At 35.6% G+C, this 21,407-nt stretch overlaps 1 long non-coding RNA gene across 1 annotated transcript; it reads left to right on the top strand.

Moving 5' to 3' along the window:
- Positions 1–12,851: 12,851 nt before the first annotated feature.
- On the top strand, positions 12,852–16,023 carry LOC113332395. The gene is made up of 3 exons (XR_003351490.1): positions 12,852–12,963; positions 15,208–15,315; positions 15,759–16,023. It is a non-coding gene; the product is annotated as an uncharacterized LOC113332395 (long non-coding RNA).
- Positions 16,024–21,407: the final 5,384 nt, after the last annotated feature.

Here is a 21,407-nt window from a genome sequence, read left to right as displayed (position 1 = left end):
CGATTCCATCCATACTTCCTTAGCAGTATTCATAGGACAAACACAATTATAGGTTGATCCCTGATTCGGTCTATATATATTTTGTATTCCTTAGTGGATGGGTTTCAATAACTAAGAAACCTCATAAGGAGAACCATTATAAAACCATGGCGCCAAACCAAACCATAACAAAACAAATGAACAGAAAAAATCTGAAGATTGAGATAAATAATCCATTTCAAGAGCAGGAACATCAGCTTCTATTTTCTAATGATGCGGTGTATAGTATGATAATCCTAGTGAATCACATCTGATATAATAGAGTAAATCAATAACGTGCAATATATTCTTGCAAACAAACACTCACATAAAGATGTTGGTTGATTTCAAGGTATAGCTTCTCCTATAAAATGCTTTCTTCTCTGCCATATGATATGGGATATATACTGCTAGAAGGTAGAAGCTATTTGAATAATTCAGCGTATGGATCCGCAATTGAATAACGAAAAACAGCTATAATCATGGAGCAAAAGTTGCAAAACGAACATTTCTTTGATGCCAAATATTCGTGCAATGTCTTTGCCTACTAAATATATTCTATTCGGTTGCCTCCATCTTTATTCATGCCGGTGTCACTATCCTACGGTGGTAAAGTCACTGCCAGCACGAAAATTTTTACCAATAAAACGAGAACTTTATTCATGGGCCATGGCGGTATTATATTAGAAATGAAATACCATGTAGAATGCATACTATACAAAATGTTTTTTAAGCCAATTTGAATGGTAAAATTAATATCTGCATCTCAACTTAGGGCACATCAATTCCACCTCTATTCTAGACTATAGACTCACACAAAGTAAGGTCACATCTCAAGTTAGGGCACATCATTATCTGCTTAAAGAGATCTTTATCCTCCACCTTCTTAATACTGTAGCTTATTTCTCCAACACTCCACTTAGAGCCAAATCTAACCCAATTTGTCTACCCATTGTAGGAAGTTGAGCATCAGGTGTCATTGGTGTAATATAAGTTCTATCAGCCAAGTCAGGATCTGCCATAAATGATTCGAATTGATCAGTATAACTTCGTGTTGTTCTTCTTTTACAGCTTTGCAAGCTTGGGTCCCAAGTGATCAAACACAAATCCATTACTTGAATTTAGCAATTTGATTCCGACGTTTTACTAAACCAACATGAATATTATTAAGAAAGTATATCTTTTTATAGTTAAGAGTTTGATATCTATGTAAACAGAATTATTCTAGGAAACGAATTCCTTAAATAAAGGCAATGCCGACTATTATAAACATATAAATAGTTTGATATGAATGAGAAAAGGGATATACGATCCTATTGATAATTTAACATGGCCTCAGAGCCTGGTTTCAACCTAAAACCTATTATTTAAAAACAGAAACCCTAAAACTACTTTTTAAGCGATGGGAAAAGATGATGATGAACCAACAACGTCAAAGATGACGAAGAAAGATCCAATTTATCATCTAGGATCAAGTGATGGTTTGGTCCGGGTATTATTATTACCCCGATCATATTGAAGGGAACTAACTATGATGTATGGGCTAGAGCCATTGGAAGATCTTTGAAAGCAAAACGTAAGTTTGGCTTTGTTGATGGAACAGTAAAGAAACCTACTGGAGATGATGATCAGGTGGAGGAATGGATTGTTGTACATTATATGATTGTTTGATGGATAACCAATACCTTAGATTTTTCTATCCGATCAACACTGGGAGATTATGATGATGCAAGTATTCTCTGGACACACTTGAAGAATAGATTTTGTGTTGTTAGTGGAACCAGAATTTTCCAACTCAAATCTTCTCTGAGTGAGTGCAAGCAAGGAAAATATGAACATGTAGCTGTGTACTTTGGAAGGCTTAATAAAATATGGGATGAGTTGATCACATATATGAAGACACCACGATGTAGTTTTGGTCTGTGTACTTGTGATATCGCAACACAAGTCACTACTTTACGAGAAGAAGATTATGTTCATTATTTTTTGATTGGTTTAGACAACATGTATGGGTCGATTCGTGAATAATTATTGGAAAGAGATCCATTGCCAACGATTGATGGTGCATACCAAGCTGTTGTGAATGCTGAGCTTTTGAAAATAGGAGATGTCTCACTGTCTAAAGAAGTACAAGATAATGTGATGGCATTTAAGGTTCAACCTTTCCAAAAAGGAAGCACTAGTAATTTTGATACTAGTTTAAAGGTATGTAACCACTGTCATCTAGAAGGACATACAGAAGATGGTTGTTTCCAATTAATTGGATACCCTTACTGTTGGGGAGATAGACCACGAGTTTGGCCTGTCTCTGGTAGAGGATATGGTAGAGGTAACAAGGTTGGTGGTAGAAATATTCCTGGTCGTGGTGGTTTTGTATATGGAAGAGGTGGAAGAGGAAATAACAACACCAATCTTGTTCGTGACAATAATTTGAGTATGTCGACAAGTCAGCAGTCGAGTTCAAATGCATGACATGCAGATGGAGCTGGATTAGTTGGATTGACAACAACTCAACTTCAACAAGTGCTTGAATTTTTGAATTCAAACAAATCGAAAATACAATTACAAGGTAAGAAGAATCGTGACTCCTGGATTGTGGATACAGGGGAAACAAATCATGTCTCATGCAATTTAGATGACATGATAGGAGTGAAGAGAATTAGAAATCGTTCAGTTGGTCTACCAGACGGAAAGACTGCGAACTCTGATCAAATTGGAACTATTGTTCTTCCTGGTGGTTTAAGGCTTGATAATGTCCTTTATGTGCCTCAGTCAAATTGTAACTTGATTTCAGTCACTCAGATGATTGATGAGTCTCTTTGTGTTGTGCAGTTTACTAACAGATTATGTGTTTTACAGGACCACTGGACGAGGAAGGTGATTGGACTGGGTGAGAGACAAGATGGACTATAGTTCTTTCGTGGTGTTCCTCTAGGTAAAGTGTTGGAATTTAGTAGGGATTCATACGAGCTGTGGCATCAACGAATGTGACATCCTTCAGAGAAAGTTTCGCAGAAGATACCAGTTGTGAGTGGTTCTTTTAGGAACAATAATAAAGCTTGTGATATCTGTCCACGAGCAAAACATCGTACAAGTAGTTTTCCTGTTAGTCAGAATAAAGTTGGTTGTCTATTTGAATTGGTTCATTTGGATTTATGGGGGCCTTACAAGACACCTTCGTCTTGTGGAGATCACTACTTCTTGACAATAGTAGATGATTTTTCAAGAGGTGTTTGGATTTATTTGATTAAGACTAAAACAAAAGTTGAATCAATGTTTCTTAATTTTATTGCTCTTATCAAACGTCAATTTGATATTTGAGACAATACAATTACAAGGAAATCAAATGTGTTATAAGTGATAATGGAACGGAATTTAACTCTTTGCGTGAGTACTTTAAGTCTAATGGCATAATATTTGAGACATCTTGTGTTGGTACACCTCAACAGAATGGAAGAGTTGAGAGAAAACATCAACATATTATGAATGTGGCAAGAGCATTAAGATTTCAAGCTAACTTGCCAATAAAATTTTGTGGATAGTGTGCATTGACTGCAACATACTTGATTAATAGAAAACCAACACCTTTGCTTGGGAATAAGACACCATATGAGATTATGTTTGGAAAATTGTCTCTGTATGATCAGTTGCGTGTGTTTGGGTGCTTGTGTTATGTGCATAATCAAAATAGCAAAGGTGACAAATTTGCTAGTAGGGGAAGAAGATGTGCGTTTCTTGGATATCCATTTGGTAAAAATGCATGGCAAGTGTATGATTTGGACACACGCCAATTTTTAGTGTCCAGAGATGTGGATTTTTATGAACTGCATTTTCCATATGTTGAGATAAAAGATGAACAACTTCCCAATAATGCAACAACAAGTAATGAAGCATGTTGGAGCGATGATGAGTATGTGGAGGAGTTACCATTATCCTAGAAGCGTAACTGAACTTCCAGAACATGGTAAAGATATACAGGCCAGTTCTTCACAACCAATAGCAAGAATAGAGGAAAACAGTAAAGAACAAATAGAGGAGAAAGAACAAGAGATAATATCGCATTCTAGTGGTGACAGTGAATGTAGTACACAAAACAAAGACAGTAGTAGATAACAATATCAATGAGATGGTTAAGGGACATCGTAAGAAAATTCCTTCGACTAAACTCAAAGGTTTTGTGACACATAAAGTTCGAGAAAATAGTCCATCGTCTACTCAATCTGCATAATCATCTACCTCAGGTACAGCTTATCCTTTAACATATTATGTTAGTTGTGAACGTTTTTCCGCTGTGCATAGATTATATCTTGCGGCGGTTAATGCAGCAAATGAGCCAAAGAGCTTTAAGGAAGCTATGAAATATCCAGGTTGGCGAAAAACTATGGATACAGAAATCCGAGCTTTGGAGGAACATGGGAATTGGTGGAGTTACCTCCTGGAAAAAAAAACATTAGGAAGTAAATGGATCTATATAGAAAAGAGAGATGAAAATGGAAATCTGGTACACTTGAAAGCAAGGTTGGTGATCTTTGGGAATCATCAAGTTGAGGGTTTAGATTATAATGAGACATTTTCACCTGTGGAAAAGATGACGTTAGTACGAATTTTTCTGGAAGTTGCAGCTGTTAAGAACTGGGGAGTGCATTAAATGGATGTACATAATGCATTTTTTCATGGTGATTTGGAAGAAGAAGTGTACATGAAGATACCTACGGGATTTGCTAAGGGAAATCCTAATATGGTCTGTAGAATGAAGAAATCGTTGTATGGCTTGAAGCAGGCACCTCGATGTTGGTTTGCAAAGTTATCGACAGCCTTGAAGAATTATCGATTTACACAGTCCTATTCAGATTACTCACTTTTTACAATGACGAAAAGGAAGATGCAACTTAACGTATTGGTTTATGTTGATGATTTAATTGTGGCAGGCAATGATTTGCTTGAACTTCATAATTTTAAGACATACTTGGGTCACACTTTCAGAATGAAAGACCTTGGGAAGTTGAAAGATTTTCTTGGACTAGAAGTGGCACGTAGTAGACAAGGGCTTTACATATGCCAGAGGAAATATGCACTTGACATTATCATGGAGACTAGATTATTGGGAGAAATTGAAACAAATCATCGTCTAGCTTTAGCAAACGGCAAATTATTAGAGGATGTGGATAAGTATAGACGATTAGTGGGTCGTTTGATATACTTGTCAGTGACGAGACCAGATCTTGCATATTCTGTGCATATATTGTCACAATTTATGCAACAACCCAGAGCAGAACATTGGGAGCAGCACTCTGTGTGGTTAGATATTTCAAGAAAAATCATGGACAAGCTATACTTGTTAGAGCATAGCTCAGTCGACCTCGCATGCGTTGCTATCTCAAGCATGTTTGTCAATGTTAGTGATCAAAACTATGAGTCTTGATTTCTAGCCTACATAGCTAAGTCTCGGACTAGGATATAAAAGTGTAGTTGAGTTCAAGGACTTCATGGCGATTCATCATACAACGGCGAAGATCTATACAAGGAACCGTGGAACTTCATCAACAAAAAGGTATGTGGATACCTGAACTTATTTATCACTCAAAAGTCTATCTATTCTATCTCCTACTTCTTATGAGACAAAAGTCGTATGCTATATAGACTAGATCATACACATTTGACATTTCGAGTTGAGAATTCATTGCTTATCTTTTATCTCGAAATCGTGTGTTGGTAAATCGTTTCGCTTTGATCAAGTTTATCTTCACCTAGTGACGAAAGTCATGAAAAGTTTCAATCACTTTGAGAATTGCTCTGACGTGAATCGGTCTGTGAATAACGGCTACATAGCGTCCTCTGAGAATTTCTCAATGATTGAAATGAGAGTTTAGATTACATAACCAAGTATTCCTTGAACTGAAGTTTTCGAACTTTGTTGATCAAGAGAAATCAGGAGGATTGTGGAATTGGCTTGCCAAGTCCGCGAACCCAGTCCGCAGACTCAGTCCGCGAACTGTCGGAAGTTGTTGATCAAGTATTTTTGCTGGATTTTACAAAACTCGTTTGTGTGTTAAGTCCGTAAACTCAGTCCGCGAACCCAGCCCGCAAATTGGCGGAAGTTCTCTTTCCGAGAATTTCTGCTAAGTTTGGAAAACTCAACCGATTAACTTAAGTCCGCGAACTTGTTTGTGAACTTAAGAGTTTATGATCTAAAGATGTGCTCTGAACATGAAACATTAAATTACTAAAGAATGCTTTATGCAAACCGTGGCTATAATGTTCATGAGCCGATTCAATCAAATCTAATTATCTTTGTTTCAATTGTGTCTTGTGTAGTTACATAAGATCTCATAGCAATTGAACAACTCTTTAACTAGTTCATTTGAGTCAATTGAACTAGTTATGGTGAAGAAGAACTAGGTTAATATGAAATGCACATATGGTTAACCTTTTGGGTTACTATGTTGAACCAACATACACGTACACGTTTGGGCATGGTTTTCACAAACCCAGTAAACGTTTGCCCAAGTGTGTGTGACAAGCTAAGTTTTCGATCTAACGGTTGAGAAATATTAGCTTGAATCTAAATCAGGTTTTCATCTAACGGAAAATATGGATTGTTTTGTAACTAAGGCAAAACCCTAATTTGAAGGCTATATAAAGGAGACATCTATCTTTGAGAAAAACTAATCCCCACATGTCTGTGTGATACTAGTACACTCGCTAGAGTCGATTCTCCTTTAACCTTTGGTTTTCTTCCCTAAAACCAGGTTAACGACTTAAAGACTTCATTGGGATTGTGAAGCCAGACTGATACTACTTTTATCGTAGTTGTGTGATCTGATCTTGCATCTTCTATCGTACGAGTACAATCGATTGATTGGCTTGAGATCGTGAGAGTTCTCCGCTAGGCAACATAAAGAAGTCACAAACATCTTCGTCTCACTGTTTGTGACTCCTCGACAAACCGCCTGTGTAGTCAGGAAGGATTGTAGAGAGGTGATTGATTAATCTAGGATGTTCTTCGGGAATATAAGACCGGATTATCAATTGGTTCATGTTCACCTTGATTTTATATTTAAGACGGAACAAAACCTAGAGTTTATCTGTGGGAGACAGATTTTTCCTTTGGTAGACTTTTCTGTGTGAGACAGATATGTTTATTATCAAGTCTGTGATTTTGGGTTGTAACAACTCTGGGTTGTGGGTGAGATCAGCTAAGGGAATCAAGTGCGTAGTATCCTGCAGGGATCAGAGGTGTAGGAGTACAACTGTACCTTGGATCGGTGGGAGACTGATTGGGGTTCAACTATAGTTCAGTCTGAAGTTAGCTTGGAGTAGGCTAGTGTCTGTAGCGGCTTAATACAGTGTGTATTCAATCTGGACTAGGTCCCGGGTTTTTTTTGCATTTGCGGTTTCCTCGTTAACAAAACTTCTGGTGTCTGTGTTATTTCTTTTCCGCATTATATTTTATATAATTGAAATAATACAGGTTGTGCGTTAAGATCATCAATTGGAAATCCAACCTTTGGTTGTTGATTGATATTGATTGATCCTTGGATATTGGTCTTTGGTACCTTCCAAGTTATTCCTTGTGTTTGATTGAAGACTCGCTATTGGTTTAGCTTGAGTAAATCAAAACAAGTGAGAGATATTGGCTCCTTGAGATACTTTAATCTAGATTGAGTCTGAGTGTCTAGTTGATTCTCTATCAATACTTTTACGTTCTGATAGTGCTCTTCATTTGAATGGATGGTATGATTCAGATTGGTCAAGTTGTCCATTGACAAGGCGTTCATTAACTGGTTGGTTTGTACTTCTTGGTTTCTCACCTGTGTCTTGGAAAACTAAGAAGCAGCATACAATCCCTCGTTCGTCTGCAGAAGCAGAAAATAGATCTATGTCAGCTGTGACATGTGAGTTAAAATGGTTAAAACAATTACTTGGTGATTTAGGGGTTCATCATACTCAAGGAATGAATCTCTACTGTGATAGTCAGACAGCATTATATATTGCACAAAATCCAGTGTTTCATGAAAGAACGAAACATATAGAGGGAGATTGTCATCTTGTCAGAGATGCAATAACAAGTAAGCTCATATCACCATCATACACTCATACAACGGTACAATTGGTAGATATTTTCACAAAGGCTTTGGGGAAAGCTCAATTTAACTCCCTCTTGTCCAAGATGGGCATTCGTGATCTACATGCTCCATCTTGAGGGAGGGTATTAGGAGAATATATCTTTCTATAGTTAGGAGTTTGATATCTATGTAAACAGAGTTTTTCTAGGAAACAAATTCCTTGAGAATAAAGGCAATGCCGACTATTGTAAACATATAAATAGTTTGATATGAATGAGAAAAGGGATATACGATCCTATTGATAATTTAACAAATATTCTTAAAACAACAACCAAGATTCAATGACACAAGATTATTAGTATCTTTTTTCTTAGACAAATAAAAGACCTTATGAAGGAACAATGAAAAGACCTTTCGAGGCATAAAACAAACAAAGAGGTGCAATAAGACCTCAAAAAAAAAAAATGAAAAGACAAAAGAATCGTTAACACAACGATAAAAAATATGAAAATTGAGATGTCCTGCTCGTATCATTCCTTGTCAACAATCTTTCGCAAGTAGCTAAAGAACAGAGACATATATGGATATACAAAAAACAATTTTATGTTCTTTACCTCCTTGGTCAAGATTATTTTCAAGGTAAAATGCTCACCTGGTTTTTTGAAACCACTGGAATACGAAAAATGGCGGATACAATTAATACTGGGGGGGGACACGTGGACATGGCGAAACTCATCAGAAAATAAAGGATACGAGACATCGCATTGTGGAGAGATATTGTTAATAGTGGCGAATACACACTCGCATTATATTCCTAAAGTAAACTCTACAGCATAGATAAAAACAGAGGCATGTATGGGAATACAAAAAGCATGTTATGTGTTCTTTACCTTCTCAGTAGAGGTTACTTTCCTAACATATATTTGCTAAGCAAGAAAAAATTTAAAAGTCAAGTTATTTATGAGTATACTACTAGGCTCTGGATCGTCTGTTGCCAAAAAAACCTGTTCCTATATTCCAACCAATCTCAAACAGACACGTGTCTCGTATGATAACTACCATAGTTAACAATTTGAACGTCATATACTTAAATGAATTGAAGGATTTTTGAAGGATTTTCTCAGTGAAAAATAAGGGAAATATTTGATTTTCCTAATATTTTTTTCTACCACTAGCGTACTCCTAACATCATCGTCTTTTTTGCAGCTCATCATCATGGAGCATCATCAAGTGGTTTAATCCTACTTCACCGTGGACTCCTATATTACCGTCTTAATGAGATAGTTGTTTTGCTGATTTTAATGGGAGATTAATGGAACGTGTTTTGTAACTGCTCCCTAAAACTATCTACCCAATTTAGCTCCATTGGATATAGCCTTTAAAGTTATTCAATGAGGTTTCGTTGCATTACAAGATCAAGGTACATCAAACTGAAGAAGAAGGAAAACGACGCAATAATAGCAGCATAGATAAAAGCTTCCATTGTGATCAGAAAACCTAGAATTCACTATGATGTTAATTAATTTGTCATACAGATATATATTCACCCCGTTAAAATTGATTGATAATTTTTCGGCATAAAAACATTACAGGAATAAGCTTGTGAAGCTAATGAACATCGCCGTAAGTTTTTCCTTTTCTAGGGAACCTGGGAGTATGTTGCTGGGTAAGCAGTATTCTATGGACAAAAGAGATAATTAAGGGAGAAACCCCTTATTTTCCTTTTTTCTCTCTTAGAAAATGCGTTCAAATTAGTCAAGTATATGATTTCCAAATTGTAAACTGTGGTAGTTAAAATAGGAGACACGTGGCTGTTCGAGATTGGGTGCAACCGAGAAACAGGGGTTTCTCGTAAAGACGATCCCTAGCCATACTACTAAAGCATGTGAGCAACCATGCTATTACGACTATGGTATTTTTAGCATCAGGATTAGGGTATCAGGACTATGCTATTACGACTATGCTATTACGACTATGGGATATACGATCCTATTGATAATTTAACAAATATTTTTAAAACAACAACCAAGATTCAACGACACAAGATTATTAGTATCTTTTTTCTGAGACAAATAAAAGACCTTACGAAGGAACAATGAAAAGACCTCACCGAGGCATAAAACAAACAAAGAGGTGCAATAAGACCTCAAAAATAAAAAAAAATATGAAAAGACAAAAGAATCGTTAACACAACGATAAAAAATATGAAAATTGAGATGTCCTGCTCGTATCATTCCTTGTCAACAATCTCTCGCAAGTAGCTAAAGAACAGAGACATATATGGGTATACAAAAAACAATTTTATGTTCTTTACCTCCTTGGTCAAGATTATTTTCAAGGTAAAATGCTCACCTGGTTTTTTGAAACCACTGGAATACGAAAAATGGCCAATACAATTAATACTGGGGGTGGTGGCGGGGGGTGACGGGGGACACATGGACATGTCGAAACTCATCAGAAAATAAAGGATACGAGACATCACAGAGGCATGGAGAGATATTGTTAATAGTGGCGAATACACACTCGCATTATATTCCTTAAGTAAACTCTACATCATAGATAAAAACAGAGGCATGCATGGGAATACAAAAAACAGGTTATCTGTTCTTTACCTTCTCAGTAGAGGTTACTTTCCTAACATATATTTGCTAAGCAAAAAAAGATTTAAAAGTCAAGTTATTTATGAGTATACTACTAAAGCATGTGAGCAACCATGCTATTACGACTGTGGTATTTTTAGCATCTGGATTAGGGTATCAAAGAGCTGAAAAGTATAAAGCATATGGCAAAGAAAGATGCTAAAATAAAAGAAAGAAGATCAGTTTAAAAAGAAAATATACTCCCCGAGCTTGGGAGCGCCGAGATGTTCACAAAGTTGAAGATCAACGAAAAGACATGTTCAAGTATTAGCAAGAGAAGAAATGGAGATAGCATCTTCGGAGACAGTGTTTTCGCTAGGTTGATTAGGACACATTCTCGCTGGTCTGATAGTTGAGGAGAGCATTATCCTCGCTAACTTGATCAACAAGACAAGTATCGTCAGTTTTGATAGGATGATCGTCACCTTTAGCATCATTACCGCTGCGAGTCGAAGTAGCCTGATCCTGAATAGAATTTTTGGTAAGCTTATCCTTTTTAAGGGTACCACCAACATCCTGATCGCCGATATCGCTTTCAGTCTCTTCGCTATTATTTCCAGAAGAAGAATAGTTGGTCAGTTCCTCCTCTTCGTCGTCTGAACCAAACTCTAGAATTATTGGCTCAAGACCATGATATTTGCAAAGCTCATCGCCAAATTCTTGACCGCGCTAATTGAGGGACTGTTGGGCATTTTTCTTAACTCGGATGATTTTGGACTCCATATCCTTCTTATACTCGTCAGTCTCCTTCTTCAATGTAGCATGTTCATGATTAAGTTGCGATAACTGATTGTTGAGAGTGACAAGCTGCTGAGAGGAGGTATCTCTTTCATTCCGAGTCCTCACCAACTTTTCCTTCGTTTTTGCCAACTCTACATTCACTATCACCAATTCAGTTCTCACTTTTTCCAATTCCTCCCCTTGCTTCTTTTCTGACTCTGCGAAATCATAAAGGTGGAGATGAGACATTAATCACAACAATGCATCTTTCAAAAGAACAAAGACTGGGGCAGAAATTAAGGCATCCAGTTGCGATTACCTTCCTTCTGCGCGATGGTCAGTTTAAGCATTTTTTCAACATCTTCTTTCAAGCTCAAACATCTTGCGATTTCAACTTTAGCCTCGTCAATTTTATCAAAGGTTTGTCAAAGTCAGCGCCAACCTTACCCTCTAAACGAGCGAGAATCTTGTCTTCTCGCGCGACAAGAATTCTGTTATCCTTTTCCAGACGAGTATTATCTCTCGATAGGTTTTAGTTATCTTCTTGAACTTTTCTAATGTATTTCACAACTTTGTCTGTGCTCTTGATAATCTTTTATTTCTCACCAGACCAAGCCTTTATGTCCTCCTATCTAAATCCCTAGTTTTGGCTTTTTTGTTGTGAAGCAGTCTTTAAGAGTTTCGTTATTCTGTAGTGTTCTCCTGTACTCTAAGTTAAGATCAATGTACTTGTTGTGCTTAAAAAATCAACCTTCTCATTTTCCAAACTGTAATTCAATTCGTCAGTATTATCCAATTGATGTGCGAAGTGGTGTACCTGATCACCTAGAGTGCCTACTTGCTCCTTCGAAATTGCATTTTCAGTGGTTAGGCTGTATACTTGATATGACAAATTCAATATTTCTGCATTCAAACCGTTTATTTGATCCTTCAGTTTCACATTATCAGCTTGGTATCTTCAGCAGCGAATTTGAACTCAAAGATTTGCCTCTCATGATTTACGTAGTGAGCTTTGTATGGAAATAACCTAAGTATCAAGACTGAAGCACAAAATGTAAATAAACCTACGAAGGATAAGATAGCCTTATGTTGAAGCTCTTTATTCCTCGCACGAAGAGAATTACCTGCACCACTTCCATTGGTTAGCTCTTCTTGCAGACGTATAATCTCTTGTAGAAATTGACGTTTAGTCCCAAAGTTACTGGGTTGGGACGCTTTAGTTCACCCATCTCATGCCTAGTACTCTCTAATCCAAAAAATCCCCGCCTCCAACAATTTAGTCCAAATATGGACGAGTTAGTTCAAAAATACACCGATTCATGGATATCTCGGATTTTCACAGTACCAAAATTACCCTTTCAGAATTTCCATATAGAACAATTTTTTTCAAATGTAATGTGGATTTAGGATTTCAAATCAGAAGAAATTGAGAAAGATGGAGAGAAAGGGAGAGATAAACAAAGATATAGAGAGATTTTGAAGGATTAAGTTGTTTCTTCATCAGATTATTTTGATCTCAGGTTAGTTTTTCATCGTTAATCTTTTGTTTTACTTCTTCGATTTTGTGACTGTGCTTTTTTTTTAATACATGGTAGGAAATCGATTCGATTTGTTATCTTTTGTTAGATCTTTTTGATTTTCTTTTTTTAGTTTTGATTTTTTTTATATTTAAGTTTTGATTTTCATGGAATTCTAATTTCATTTTCATTTTTTCTTCATAAATTTGTTTTTCTTTGATAGTTTTTCGATTTTGAGATCTACATATACATGATTAAGATGTTTTTGTTCTCTTCATATATGTTTTTTACAACACGACCAAAGTTATTAATGGCGATTAATTGATAGATTAATTGATTTCTTATGTTTTTGACTAAACAGAATGTGTACCTGTATATGTTTCAGTTTATGGTTATTTTAAGATTGATTCAAAGAATAAATTCTATGATATGTTCAAATGTGATTCAGATATATTTGTTTTTAAGTCTCTGTGTTAGTGGATTTTATATTAAGAAATTTCAGATGTGATTCAGATTTTTCTTGAGCTACCTCTGTTATTATATGTGATTTTTTTAGATCTCTTGATCTCTTCATTTGTGTGCTTTTATAACGCGTTTGATTTTATTTCATGATTTCTAATTGATAGAGTATCTGATATCTTTTTATGGTGATATAACATGTGTACTTTATACACTGTATATGTTCTCTATATATGTATTTTATAATACGCAAGGTATCAACCATGTCTAAGAAGGTTGTATACATATTGTACACTGAAATTTTGTTTGGTAAATGCATAGGTTGTTTTGTTTGAATCAACGCTCTATTTTTGTTATTTTTCTATAGATATGTACATACTTGTACACTATGCTAGCTTGCTCTCCGATGAATGCATGGCATGTTTTGTGGTTATGGATGCTAGAATTTGTCATTTTTTTCTGTGGATGTGTACATGTTTATACACTAAAATTCTCTATGATGAACATATAACATGTCATGTGCTATGAATGCTAAAATTTGCTAGGTTTTTATACAGGTGCATAATTTTTTGTATGCTAGTATGCTCTTTCTATGAAGGGATGGCATGTCCTGTGGGTATGATGCTATAATTGGTTATTTTTTTGTAGAGGTGTACATGTTTGTACACTAGTATGTGTTTCACTTTATATAGCATGTGCATGGACTTTAATATACACCATATACTCCCTCCGTTCCATTTTACTTGATGTTTTAGGGTTTTTTTTATGTTCCAAAATAGATGATAGTTTTAGTATTTTTCTCATATTCTCACTGATTTGCCCTTGCTTTGGAATCATACAATATCATTAACTTTTATTGTAATCAACACTCTAATTTTAAATCTACTCTAGTTTGGTAGTATATTCCAAGTAAATTACTAGGGAATTGATGACTTTCTCTAAAATCTAGAAACTAAAAACTAGTCATTTAAAATTTTAAAAAGAATTGATATGGGTAGAATTGGAAAGATTTTATTCTCTATGGTATTTCTTAATCTCCGTGAAAACTCTACAACGTCAAGTAAATCGGAACAGAGGGAGTACGTTTTTTTGTAATATGTAGGGTCTGAACCAAGTCTGAGCAGGTTGTGTATGCTTTTTTTGAATCGTGGTGAGTATTCATCCATATTTTGGGAGATGCGTACACATTTATATACTAAAACTTTATGTGTGATGAATGCATTGGTTGTTTTGTTTGAATTAATGCTATATTTTTGTTGTTTTTCTGGAGATGTGTACATAATTATACGCTAGTATGCTCTCTCATAATTTTATGTTTTGTTTTGTGAGTATGGATGTTGGATTACTTGGTTTTTTAAAGGTGTGTACATAGTTGTACACCATTGTGCTGTGTCATTATTATATGGCATGCTTTAGGGGTATGGATGTTAGATTTCTATAGGTGTGTAAATAGTCATACACCATTATGAACTCTCATAATTTTATGATCTGTTTTGTGGGTGTGGATGTTTGATTAGTTAGATTTTTGTATAATTCTACATGTTTATATACTAGTATGCTTTGTGATGAATTGATTGCATGTCCTGCGAGTGTACTCTAGAGTTTATTATGTTTCTATATAGGTTTACATATTTGTACACTTGTATGCTCTGTAATGATTATTTTGAGTTTATTTTTAACTTCAAGATTTTCGGGATCATATTTTTTGGGTGTATATAGTTGTACACATGTTAATGTTAATGTGTACATAGTTGCACATATTTTTGACTTTATGAATGGTATTACTAGAGTGCATGAATCATTTGGTAGCAGTTAATGAAGATGGTTGGACATGAATACGTCGAAGAGATGATTACCTCTTGATTATTCCATTCATAAATGGAGGATGTCACTAGGGTAAGTTTCTTTACCTTTGCAATTGATCTTGAAACCTTATTTTGACCATAGTTAACCCTAGTAATGATGTGGATGATATTCGGGTCGATAATATGTCACATTTTAGACTCATTGGGTATTATTTGAATTTATATGTATGTATAAATTTAGGGACTCATAAGATCAAAATAATTTTATTCAATATTGGTAAAGATATTGTTGCTTAGGTACACGATTCAAGTTGTACGTGTGTATATGATTGTGCACGTTGTCCGGTCTCATTTATATATGGCATTTCTATGGGTATGGATGTGCACAGGTTGATTGTTTTAAAGATGTGCATAGTTCTGCAACTAAGTGTACATAGTTATACACATGTTTATTGTTTTTGAATCTGCGCATAGTTTTGCAACATTATGTTCTTTTTTTTCCAAATCATTTCATTGGTTCATATGTTTTATCAGGTTGAAGATTATCATGTTGATGTTTAAGAGACGAGTAAAAGATCTTATAGGTAGAATCATTAGTCACATATCCAGGACTCCATTTGGAAGACGAAGAAATCAACGCATCAAAATTGCTAGAGAGAAGTAAAGAAGGCCTATGATGTGCACTGAGTGCTTTACTTGCACCTTCCTTGATGATTTGCTACCATTCTTGCTTACGACTTTGTACTTTTTTTCTCATGTAAACTGTTACAATGAATGTTACTATCTTATTTATTTTAAGAATTTAGATTGGTTTTTACTTCAGTACATGTGTCTTTATTTCTGCAGGTATGAATAATTTTATAACATGTCAGTACATATTCAACATCATGTACACTTTGATTTTCTAACCTGTCAGTAGATGTGCACCATCATGTACATCATTATGTACACATGAAAAAAATTACTTAAAATATATCGTGTAAATCTGAAAAAATTTGCATTCAAAACATCTATATTCAAACTAATAATAAGATTAATTCAAGGTTTTACAAGTAATAATAGTTGTTTAAGAAAGTTAAGAAACATAGTTGTTAAAAGTTTAAGGGAGTTACAAACAACTTAAGCAGGTTTTAAACATAAATCAAGTTGTTTCTCTCCTACTCGCACGCCAATGTTGGTATTATTTATCTTCTGCGATATTCTACAGTTTGGCAGGACCACCGACAGGTTTCTGCAGGTTCTGATGCTACCATCTCCAACAAGTATATACACACCTACAAAAATCAGACAAATCCAACTTCAAAAACTATGAAACATATCATGCATCCATGAGATAGCTTACCAGTGTACTAGAATGTATACCATGACATCCATACTTCGAAAATTATAGAACCTGTGACATCCATACCCACAAAAAGTTCATATATCCATGACATAACATACTAGTGTGCAAGTATGTACACACCTACAAAAATCTTAAAACCAAGATTCATACTCGCACAAGAAAGTTCATATGTCCATGAAATGATACTAGCAGTGTACATGTATGTACACACCTATAGAAATGACATAATCTAACATTCAAAACCACAGAACATGTCATACTCCCATGACATGATACATCAGTGTACAAGTATGTACACACCTACAGAACTTTAACAAATCCAACATACATGCTCATACAAAACATGCCATTTGCTCATGACATGATACAACAATGCATAAGTATGTACACACCTACAGAAATGAAAAAAATCCAACATTTAAAACCACAAAACAGATCATATGCCCATAACATGATACAATGGCATACAAGTATGTATACTCCTAAAGAAATCCAACAAAAATAACATGCACGCCGATGAAATAACCCACACATCCTTGAGCTGTTATACATGTGTACCAATATGTATACAACCACAACTAATTTAAGTAAAATAGAATTCATACTCACATAACAGTACATATACCCTTGAAATGGCATGTTGTCGTACAAATCTGTACACAACTGCAACAAATCTAACAAAAATAACATCCATGTCCACATAACAGTTCATACATCCCTGAAATAACATCTTGTATACAAATATGTACACTACCACAACAAAACTAACAAAAACAACATTCATTCCCACAGAACAATCCATACATCCCTGAAATAAAACGCATATTCTTCTTATATTTTCTCTCTCTCACTACGACAAATATTCTTCCCACCCTACGTGGCCCCACTTTTCCGCTCATCCTTTCCCTCCCCCATAAGAGTCAGCCTTTAAAACATAAGAAGTTTATTGAAAGATTTGATTTTAAATAAAGATGAAACAACATATGTGTACTTATATGTACACCAGTAATCGAACTGTTTAAAGATTTGATTTTGAATAAAGATTTGATTATGAAGACGAACAAGATATGTGTACTTATATGTACACCAGTAACACAAGTGATGGGAAAACAAGTTTAAAACACACACAACTGGAGATATGAAGTGAAACAACATGTTGATGCACAATTATGTACATTAGTAACACAAGTAATGGGAAAAAAGGTTCAAACCACACAAAACAGGCCATATGAAGATGAAACAGCACACTGGTGGACAAATATGTACACTAGTAACACGAGTGATGGGGAAAGAGATTCAAAACACACACAAACGGCCATATGAAGATGAAACAACATGCTGGTGCACAATTATGTACACTAATAACACAAGTGATGGGAAAAAGGCTTCAAAACACACACAACCAGCCATATGAAGATGAAACAGCATGCTGGTGCACAGTTATGTACACTAATAACACAAGTTATGGGAAAAAGGCTACAAACACAAACGCCATGCTATTTGAAGGTGTTGGTGTACTGTAATGTACACTAGTAACACAAGTGATGGGAAAAAAGCTTCAAAACACACACAACACGTCGTATAAAATGAAACAGCATGTTCGTGTACAGTTTTGTACACTAGTAACACAAATGACGAGAAAAAAGATTCAAAACACACACAACTGGTCATATGAAGATGAAACAACATGCTGGTGCACAGATCTGTACACTAGTAACATAAGTGATGGGAAAAAATCTTTAAAACACAAAAATAAGACCAATATTTGTTACCTTTTCCTTTCTTAACTGGTGATGACTTTGAAGTTTTTGATGTCTTCTTATATGGTGATGATTTTTCAGTTTTTTTACTACAGTTGATGTTGAAACTTCCGCATTATTTTAAGATTTTGATCTCGTCTCAGGACCTGGTGATTTTGAAATTTCTTGTTCTTCAAATTATGTTGTATCTTCCGATAGTTCTTCTGGTTTCCTCTTTTGAACTGGTTTTTCCCAATCACCATGTTGTTACTTCTACTGCAATCATCAACGATTATAAATCTTTAGGGTTTGATAATGAAGATTTAGGGTTTGATTATGAAAATTTAGGGTTTCGATTTGGGTTTTCTCAGTTAGGTTACAGTTTTGCTTTCTTCTCTTTGCTTTCTCTGATCTTCTTTTCTCTTCTCTCTGCTAAATGAAATAATTTATTTTTCCGTTTTTAATTTCATTTTTTTTGTTTTGAACGAACGTGTCACATTCACCCTTAATGTGTCAGTTGCAAACTGTTTTCATTCGTCGTACGTGTGCTTTATGAAACGCGTGTGAAGGATAGCAGCGTCTTTACACAAATTTTGGACTAATTTGTACCTAGTCAACTAGGACTGGACTAATCTGTACAATTTGAGGCGTTTTTGGACGAAACCATTTTTTTCCCTATCTCTTTCTCAGCTTCTTGCAATTGCAACTTTGGCCGCAGAGCTTCTTCCAACTGAACCATGTGGCGATAATACGCTTGTGACAACAGTAACATTAGATTACCAAATAGATAAATTAAGCGAAGAATAAATACTGCAAAATAATGAATGTTTACCAAGATATCTAAGGTAGCATGTTGCTCAATGGTTAAGGAAGCAAAATCAATGTTTTTTTATGGATCTTGATCAAAAGAAGGTAAGGAAGTGGAACACAGTCTCGCCATATCCGAAGAAATATCTTCCAGGTTAGGAACCAACTTCCCTCCTGGCGATCCCTCAAAATATTTCATCCAAAAGCTTGAGTCAGCAGAATTATTCTGTACACCTAGCGAAGAGGGATTATGTTCTGGCATTTTTTATCCTTTCTTGCCAGATAGAATAATACTTTGTTCTTGCACTTTCTTATCCTTCTCACTGGACGAAGTAATATTATGTTCTAGCGATTGCTCTCGTTCTTCTTGTTAGGCGAAGTAATATTCTGTTCGTGCACTTGCTTATCCTTTGCAGACTTTATTGGATAATCTTCAATGTAATTGAGAACTTGAGGAATGCATGAAGTGTCGTCTCGAGGAGTAGAGAAGGTGTTATCCGTATCCAAAATGGACTTCTCAGCAAGATACTCGGAGAGAATATCCTTAGGCACTTCCTCATCAACATTAGTCAAAGAAGAATTAGCGGAAGACGAACCTTTCACACTCTTATATTTGGGAACCTTGAGATTAACCTCCGCATCAGTTTTGCAATTGTGATGTCGTCTCTTGGAGGAAGGTGGAATAAAAGTTCCCTCAACAACAACCTTCTTCGTCACACAAGCAGGATAAGCAACAGAGGCAATAGTAGGAAGAGTAAAAAGTAAGATAAAAAAGTTAATGTTTCTTACCATTTTGGTTTATGAATATCCTCGCTTACCATAAGCTTTTGACTTTTCCTTCATTGAAAAGTCACAATCCGGATTCTGCAAATAACGAAGTTAATACAGTTAAACAGTAGAACGAGAAGGAAATTAATCAACGAAATATAAGAAAATGGAAAGTACATTAGCAGGCATCTCATCCCAATGAAAAACCCATGGTTGGTAACAAGCAAACTGATGACGCCCTTCAGGACCCAAGCGATCATTGTTATCAGCATGTTTCCCACAGACTGTAGGAATGAAATATCGCACATATCAATAACTATGCGAAGTAAGTATTATCTGATGTAAGCGAGGTTTATCGTACATGGCAAAGTTGAAGTGACGTATTGGATGATGTCAACAAAGTCACGAGTAAAGTGTGATGATCTATGCGAAGTATAAGCTGTGCGAGAATAAGTGAATATACATGAGCGAATGTAACGCACAGTGATTCCGAAAATAATGGGTCTCTTAGCTGTCATCCACTATGAGGAATCCTATATAAAGGAAAGAAGTCATCACATAGAGGGAGAGATCTTTTAGTGTGTGTTAGACAAGAAACTAGGAGAGCGAAAGTTTATTTGAAGAGCAAGTAAAGTCATTGTAATCCTTTGTATCCAATTAAAACCTTGATAACTAATAAAAGAATTCATTATGATTACTTAGGTTATTGTTTAGATACATTGGGGTGTGGTTGTAGGTATTTCTGCAACTACATTTTTGGCGCCAGAAACAGCTTTGGGTGATAAATCCTGGTAGTAAATTTATAGAATCTTGGAAAAAGTAAGATCTGGAAATTGAAGATGGCGAGACTTGGATATACTATTGAACAGGGAACAACAACCAGAAGGAGCAATAGAATTGTTGAAAGAAGAAGAATTACAAATCTTGACCAACAAGAAGAAAGAGTAAGAGAAAATCAAGGAAACGAAAATCCAATTAAACCTCAGTGTGAACAAGAGCGGAACAATGATATTTATTATGATAGAGTGAGCATTCATACTTCACAAACAAGTTCAACTGAAGAGGAAACGCAAAGAACTGGGAATGCAGGAAGGATTGAGGGGAGTGACGATAATATGACAATTGCAGAACTGAGACAAAGATTGGTTACAGAAGGACAAAGAGAAGATGAAGAACGTGCGAATTTGATACGTTGGAATGATGACTTAAGAGAAGAGAACCTTAGATTGCAAGAACAGAGATCAAGAAGTGCTACACGATCAAGGTCGAGATCAAGCAGGAGTTCATCAAGACAAAGTCGATCTAATCAAGAAGATACTAGGGGAAGACAATGCATGGAAACTATTGAAGAAAACCTGCAAGTAGATGATAATCAACAGGACCATCAAAGGGGAAGGGATATAGCTCAAGATTTGGGAAATAATCGATATGAGCATCCGCGTGAACTTCTACGTCGCACACATAATAATTTTGAAAGAGAAGACGAGGATCCGAGGATCCGAGGAAAGGACAGATAATATTGCA

This window comes from Papaver somniferum, unplaced genomic scaffold (assembly GCF_003573695.1).
Source record: "Papaver somniferum cultivar HN1 unplaced genomic scaffold, ASM357369v1 unplaced-scaffold_131, whole genome shotgun sequence".
Taxonomy (NCBI): domain Eukaryota; kingdom Viridiplantae; phylum Streptophyta; class Magnoliopsida; order Ranunculales; family Papaveraceae; genus Papaver; species Papaver somniferum.
This window is presented reverse-complemented; position numbering and strand designations above follow the sequence as displayed.